The sequence below is a fragment of the Perna viridis genome, chromosome 9 (assembly GCF_037379345.1).
Source record: "Perna viridis isolate PV_CMFRI_1.1 ecotype Kerala chromosome 9, ASM3737934v1, whole genome shotgun sequence".
Taxonomy (NCBI): domain Eukaryota; kingdom Metazoa; phylum Mollusca; class Bivalvia; order Mytilida; family Mytilidae; genus Perna; species Perna viridis.
In genome coordinates, this window is record NC_142453.1 from 38,133,181 (window position 1) to 38,140,316 (window position 7,136).

The window sequence follows — 7,136 nt, forward strand, 5'->3', positions numbered from 1 at the left end:
TGCCTTTTCTTAAAACCAACAAAAACATTCACAAATATTTGAAAGTTGGAGATGTTTAGGTGACAGATTTTATACAATCACAGAACTGCTAGTGGTTGTACTATAGTTTTAGTTGGAAATCGAGTACACAAACGAAAACTGAAAAAGAAACAGAACAAAATTGATATGATAAAAACTGTTTGAATTTAACAAAACGTTTTCAAACACTGGATTAACCGAATTTGAACACCAAATAGATAGTGCCCCCTCTAAAAAAAATGTAATAAAAAAAACGAACAGCTGGAATTGTGTACCGGAAGTGCATTTACGCGCTTGCCTTACCGAAAACACACAAAAAAAACACAAACAAAAACAAACAAAATAAAACAAACAAAAAACATTAGATTAACCAGTATTATTATAATTTGTACACACAGCGCTCACAAAACTGTGATTTATAAAAATAACCAACAGCTGGAATTGTGTACCGGAAATGTATGTACACTCTGCTTTAACGAAACAATAAACAACAACAACAACAACAAAAAACAAACCAACAACAAAAAAACAACCAAAAGCACGGGTAGTTCAGTTGTTCAATATTGCCAGTTTTAACACGAAAAGAAATAGTGCCGACAAGGGCAATATATTTTAGTTGGGAGGGTGGGATGGAATTTAAAAAAATACATTTTTTTCCTTTATAGCACTGCAACTTGAATACTTAGTTACTATAGTAACATTTTTCTTAAAATTGTATCATATATTCAATTCAGTATAATTATATTTGTGTGGACAAGCTGATTTTTTATTAGTTTAATAATTATGTTTTCCATTATATTTCATTTCTTTAAATTTGATCTGTTCTCTACAGTGGTCTGAGTTACTATACGCTTCAGTGCATCTTGCATTTACTTCACATTGTGCCTAAAATCTGCTCACTGACTGTTTCTGGTTAAATTATACTAAGGGGTTGGATGTCCTAAATTTTCCACTCGTGAGTAGTATTTTATTTTGGTATAAATACTCAGTTTTGTACAGTGTTTCAACGTGGAATTAGAAGGCCAAGATGTACATATTTGAAAGCAGTGTAGCCAGCAGATAAGGTATTTATGATGTTCATTTTTCCATAAAGTTTTCATTTTTCGTACTGGCATTTTGCAAGTTGGAGCTTTTAGCCAGTTTCATTTTATTTTTTTTTTATTATTTTGATTTTGAATATCATTGAGTCATTTTAATTGATTTGATGCTAAGGTACCTTGTTATAGTGAGTACATATAACGAACTTTAATGGTCATTTTGTGTAGTATTATAGTTAACTATGGGTATTGCATTTAACTGCTTAATTGTTGAGTTGTGCTCTATTTATGTGTTCAATCTGTTTTGAACATGCAAATGCAATCTGATTGATGTCATTTGTTTGAATATTTGCAATAATGTTCTTTAATTTGCATATATTTGATAATTAAATTGTTTCGTATGTGTATTTATATCTGTTCTTATTTTGTAGATCTTTTCAATGTCTTCTGAGTCTGAATTAAAAGTAATTCCATATTCATGTTTTCTTTGGGCCATTAATTGCTATCGAGCCCCACTTGGTCACATTTGTACAAGAAATTACTTGTCGTAAGAAAAGGAAGTGGGAAGCATGTAAGGGAGATGAAGTGGTCATTGGTAAAAGTAACTTCATGTAGTGATTAAGGTTCAACTATGTCAATACATAGTATTTATTTATCTCTGTAATTTATGTTACAGGTGTACATGCAGTTGAATTGTTATACCTATAAGCTGTATAGCTTTTGAACAACGTAGTATATTATTCAATAAACAATGTGTTTGATCTCATATATCATCATGGTTCTTTATGTGTAGCTCACAATCCTGAAATGGCATAGGGGATAGCAGACTTGAAGTGAAGCACTGGTCATCGGAAGTGGAAATCTATAAATAGCATGGGGAATCCCACTGTTTTCTCACGATAGCGTTAGAAATCATTAGAGATGAAACCTAACGGCATAAGAAGATAACTGTAATTATAAAATGTGCGAAAAATTATATTCCTATTAGGAAATTTTATCTTTTAAAAATAAAATAAGTATTGTTTTTTCACTGCGCTTTAAGCAACGGGCGGTAATTTTTTGCGTATAGCATAGGTATGAATAACCTGATCATGAGCTAAAGCGCCTACGATTTTCTTCTTGAGGGTGGGATTATTTCTTGGGTAAGAACAAATTAAATTGTTCATTATATTTGCAGTAGCAGTAAAAAAATTAATTTTGAATCATTATTTTACTGTCAATGGTTGAGTGAAAAAAATTGCTCAAATTTTAAAAAATTTAGAGAAAAAAGATCCATCCCACCCCCATCTCATCCATAGAATGGAAGCATACTAAAATGATCGCGAATTGAAATGAAATGGTTTGGCCTTTGTATTCAAAATATTTTTTACATACAAAAACAGCATTAAAAATGCAATTAAATAGTTTTACTATATACTAGGTTACCTGTAGATAACGTGTTGAAGGGTTGCAAATTTGATGATTATAAATATAAAATATGTATTCAAAAAGAAAGGTAGTGTTCACGATCTTCTAATAAGTCCACATCCTCCTCTGCGTACGTATGATTAACATGGGGTATTGACCATCAGAAAGGCTCTTAAAAGAGAACAAAAATAGTTATATTAGATTGTACCCAACATACACATCGGGTTATACATTCAGTCGCACGGAGAGACAGCATGAACCACGTCAGATAACCTTTCACCTTCTTTATCGTCGGACGTGAACTATCTGTAGATAATTTAAATAGTCTCGAGAACATATCACTTACAAAGCCTCAATAACGTGTATAAATATTAAACACTTCAACAGCTCTGAAGAGCTATTACCATTTCAAAGCGTTGACTTATTTCATAAAGGACTGGCTAAAGAACGGTAAACCATATATCTCTTCAAGTTATCTGCCATATTGGGGTATGGCAAAATGCACTTCTTACATGAACTGGACCTAATTTTACCTGTAAATCCGTACAAGTATAAATCTTAACTTGTGTAATCCGTAGATGAAAGAACCTCTATTTACACATTTATTAACATTGTAGCAGAATTGAGGACAATGATTATTATTAATTTTCAATGTTGGTCTACCTACATACATCAAATTATAAAAGACATTTTCTGCATAAAAAAGAGATAGACCCAACAAGACTGTGACATATTAGGCATACATACATGTACGGCTGTAATTTGTTTTTCTCAATATTAAAATTAATTCAAATCACGGACATAATATTACATGATGAACATTTTATTTTTAGTTATCTCATTATACCTGGCACCTTTCATCTGTGGAGATTCTGGTAAGTCCGTGTTAAATCTAATATTTTGTAGGAAGTGTCCGATCAAAAACTATATGTAAAACAGTAAAAATGAAACTTGAATAACTTAGAAGGAAATAAGTAACCATGATTTTCAATTTCACTTGCATATTCACTTTGCACATATAGTAAGGTGGCAATACACAACGGTAGTGATATATATAGCAAGGTGGCAATACACAACGGTAGTGATATTCAGTTTCAATTAAAGTTTACATTTCCGGAAATTATAAACTGACCATTTGAATATGTTTCATGACGCAAATGTTATTCTTTTTTTACCTGCTATAATTTGTTCTTTAAGTTATATCTCTTCTAACTGCATATGTTTCCCCGACAAAAACATCTTGTAAATATATTACGTACATATTCTGTAAAATGAATCGATTATAGTTTTGTGACAGTCGTCCGTTGTTTTAGTGGTAGGCTGATGTTCATTTAACTTAAGTTTGTGGTAATTACGAATTTTAAAAGTAACGTTTACAAAATAATTGAAAGAAATGTGATCCTTCTTATTTTCGGGTTTCAGAAGATTTTTGGGTGCATCCCTATCTCTATGTCAGTGTTTCATACAGGATCTTTCAGGAAGTTCAAATTCGCTTAAATAATGTACGATTAGTAACAACACATATAAAATTTATTGGACAGATGATAAAGTCTAGATAAACATTTTACATTTACAGGTCCGGGTGTTAAAAGAATAGGCCTGCAGCAGCGCTAAGCTTGTCGTAAAAGGCGACTAAATAGTGCTCAGAATCCTAGCCGGGGGCTAGGGTGCTCTGCCCACAGAGCAACTGGGATGTGTGCCCCAGGTGGTTGAATGGGGTACCCCTGGCGTGTTACATGCTGGGGTTGTCAGGCTATAATACGGAAAACCTGACCGCAAAGCATAGTGGTGCACCGTGTTGGGAAAGATGCCACGTCCCTCGCACGTTAAAGAACCCGACTGTGGTATTCTCCCGGAGTAGGAACCATAGGGCTCCGCTACAGCAGGCTAAATTGCCCGATCCTACCCACATCTCCCGATTTCCAGTGGCAATCAAAATTTCTCGACCCCATGGTCCTTGTGTCCCATCCCTTTTTCATTTCATCATCATTTCATGATCATTTTATCATCAATTTCATGTTCATCGTCTGAATATAGCTGAAATATTGCTGCTCGGACGTTAAACCCCAACACACAAACAAACATTTTAACCATTTTTTCGGCATGAGCGTTGAATGGATTGTTAAATACCTAACTCGTTCTTCATGCTGTGGGGCCATGTCAATGAAAGTACCTAAGATAGTTTTAAATCTTGTCTTAGAAATACAATTTCTGAGTCACGGTGTAAACCGAAACTATCATAATGGGAAGCTAACTATGATCTCCCTAAGTTGGTCCTTAGATGATATCATAGTGGGAAGGTAACTATGATCTCCCTAAGTTGGTCCTTAGATTATATCATAATGGGAAGGTAACTATGATCTCCCTAAGTTGGTCCTTAGATGATATCATAGTGGGAAGGTAACTATGATCTCCCTAAGTTGGTCCTTAGATGATATCATAGTGGGAAGGTAACTATGATCTCCCTAAGTTGGTCCTTAGATGATATCATAGTGGGAAGGTAACTATGATCTCCCTAAGTTGGTCCTTAGATGATATCATAGTGGGAAGGTAACTATGATCTCCCTAAGTTGGTCCTTAGATGATATCATAGTGGGAAGGTAACTATGATCTCCCTAAGTTGGTCCTTAGATGATATCATAGTGGGAAGGTAACTATGATCTCCCTAAGTTGGTCCTTAGATGATATCATAGTGGGAAGGTAACTATGATCTCCCTAAGTTGGTCCTTAGATGATATCATAGTGGGAAGCTAACTATGATCTCCCTAAGTTGGTCCTTAGATGATATCATAGTGGGAAGCTAACTATGATCTCCCTAAGTTGGCCCTTAGATCATATCATAATGGGAAGCTAACTATGATCTCCCTAAGTTGGTCCTTAGATGATATCATAGTGGGAAGGTAACTATGATCTCCCTAAGTTGGTCCTTAGATGATATCATAGTGGGAAGGTAACTATGATCTCCCTAAGTTGGTCCTTAGATGATATCATAATGGGAAGGTAACTATGATCTCCCTAAGTTGGTCCTTAGATGATATCATAGTGGGAAGGTAACTATGATCTCCCTAAGTTGGTCCTTAGATGATATTATGTTTAATGTGATTAAATGTCGGATAATTATTAAAATCTGAATGGCGAATATATTGAAAAGGGGGCATACATCAAATTTAAAATATATATAGAGCAAGGATAAATTCCTACAAAAAATTAAACTATTGATACTAATGACTGTTTTGCCGTTGATATAAAAGACGTTAATTTCTATCCATGGTCAGTTAGATTATATGGTTTTGATACCCATAAAAGATTGAAGCAGATGTCAACTCGATATCAGTACCTTTAATTACACGTCTTCCACGAATCAGGAGTTCAATGAAAAGGAACCATTTTTTTTTCGGAATGTCATATTGACCGCAGTGAAGAAGAATAAGCTAACAGTTTTTAACAGAGTATCTAATGTTATTACTAATGAAGTAAAAAGGAAGTTGTAGGAGAAAAAATTGCCTTAAAGTGAATGCCGTTAACAACGGACGTGACAATAATACTAAAAAAATGAGCTATCTCTGTCTTTAAATACTCTATTTCGTTTTATGTTTTCTCTCGTTGTCTGAGATGAACACATACAGCGGCCATGTTTTTATCTTTTCAGTTTATTGCATCTTCACTTTTACGAGTATCCTAAGATTATCTTAATATGATTCTTATCGAGGTATTCTAACTTTAGGACACATTTTAGAACGTATCTTAAGTTAGGAGACTTTTGTTAACATGACTTAAGAAAAAGATATGTTCTAAGACAATCCTAATACACGTCCTTTTCGTTGACATGACCCGAACATTAAGCATAAGACGACATCTGTGTAAGTATTATGATATTGTAGTGATTCTAAGCTGAATACCAATCCACGCTGACCAATCATAGAGTAAATCTAGTTATTGTAGCGGATCAATCTGTTTGTTTTGTTTTGTCTTTTTTATTTTTTGTTTTTGTTTTTGTTTTTTTTTTTTTATTTTAGTTTTTTTTTGTTTTGATATAGTTTGCGTCCTTGACTTTTCTTTATCCATATATCTTTTCAAGTTTTCAATGCCGTATTTGACTTTTTTAATTTACATTAAAACTTCCAGTGATCTCACTTTATTCAGTGTTCTCAATTACGTTTAAGTAACAGTCTTTATAAAAATCTGACAGTAGTTGATTCATGCATGTCAAAAATAAAAACATCAAATGAAAATGAACTTTTGTTTCTTGTTCAGAAACAGCTATCACATAACCAGCCTTATTTTTTCATTTGGGTGTTGCGCTTTTGAGATAAAATTCATAAAATGTGTACATAAAATTAGCACTTTCCACGAGTTATTGTTCTTGGTTTGGTTTGATTTGGTTGATTTTAGTGGGAGATCGAAGTGTAGTCTTCTCAAAAGTACAGATCTAAATACAGAACGGACTATTGTCACATAAAAATATAGCATAAGTAGAGTAACAATGCATCGTTGTTCCGTGGGTTTTTTCTACACCATGAATTACTTTACCATTCAGTGTCTGAATTTTATATGGACTGGTACTTATAATAGTTTATATTGTGCTACCATTTTATAAACCAAAATTATGTTTTATCGAGAGATTCAACAATGTTCCTAAAAAAATGAAAGAATTCTCAACATTAGACCCGGTGA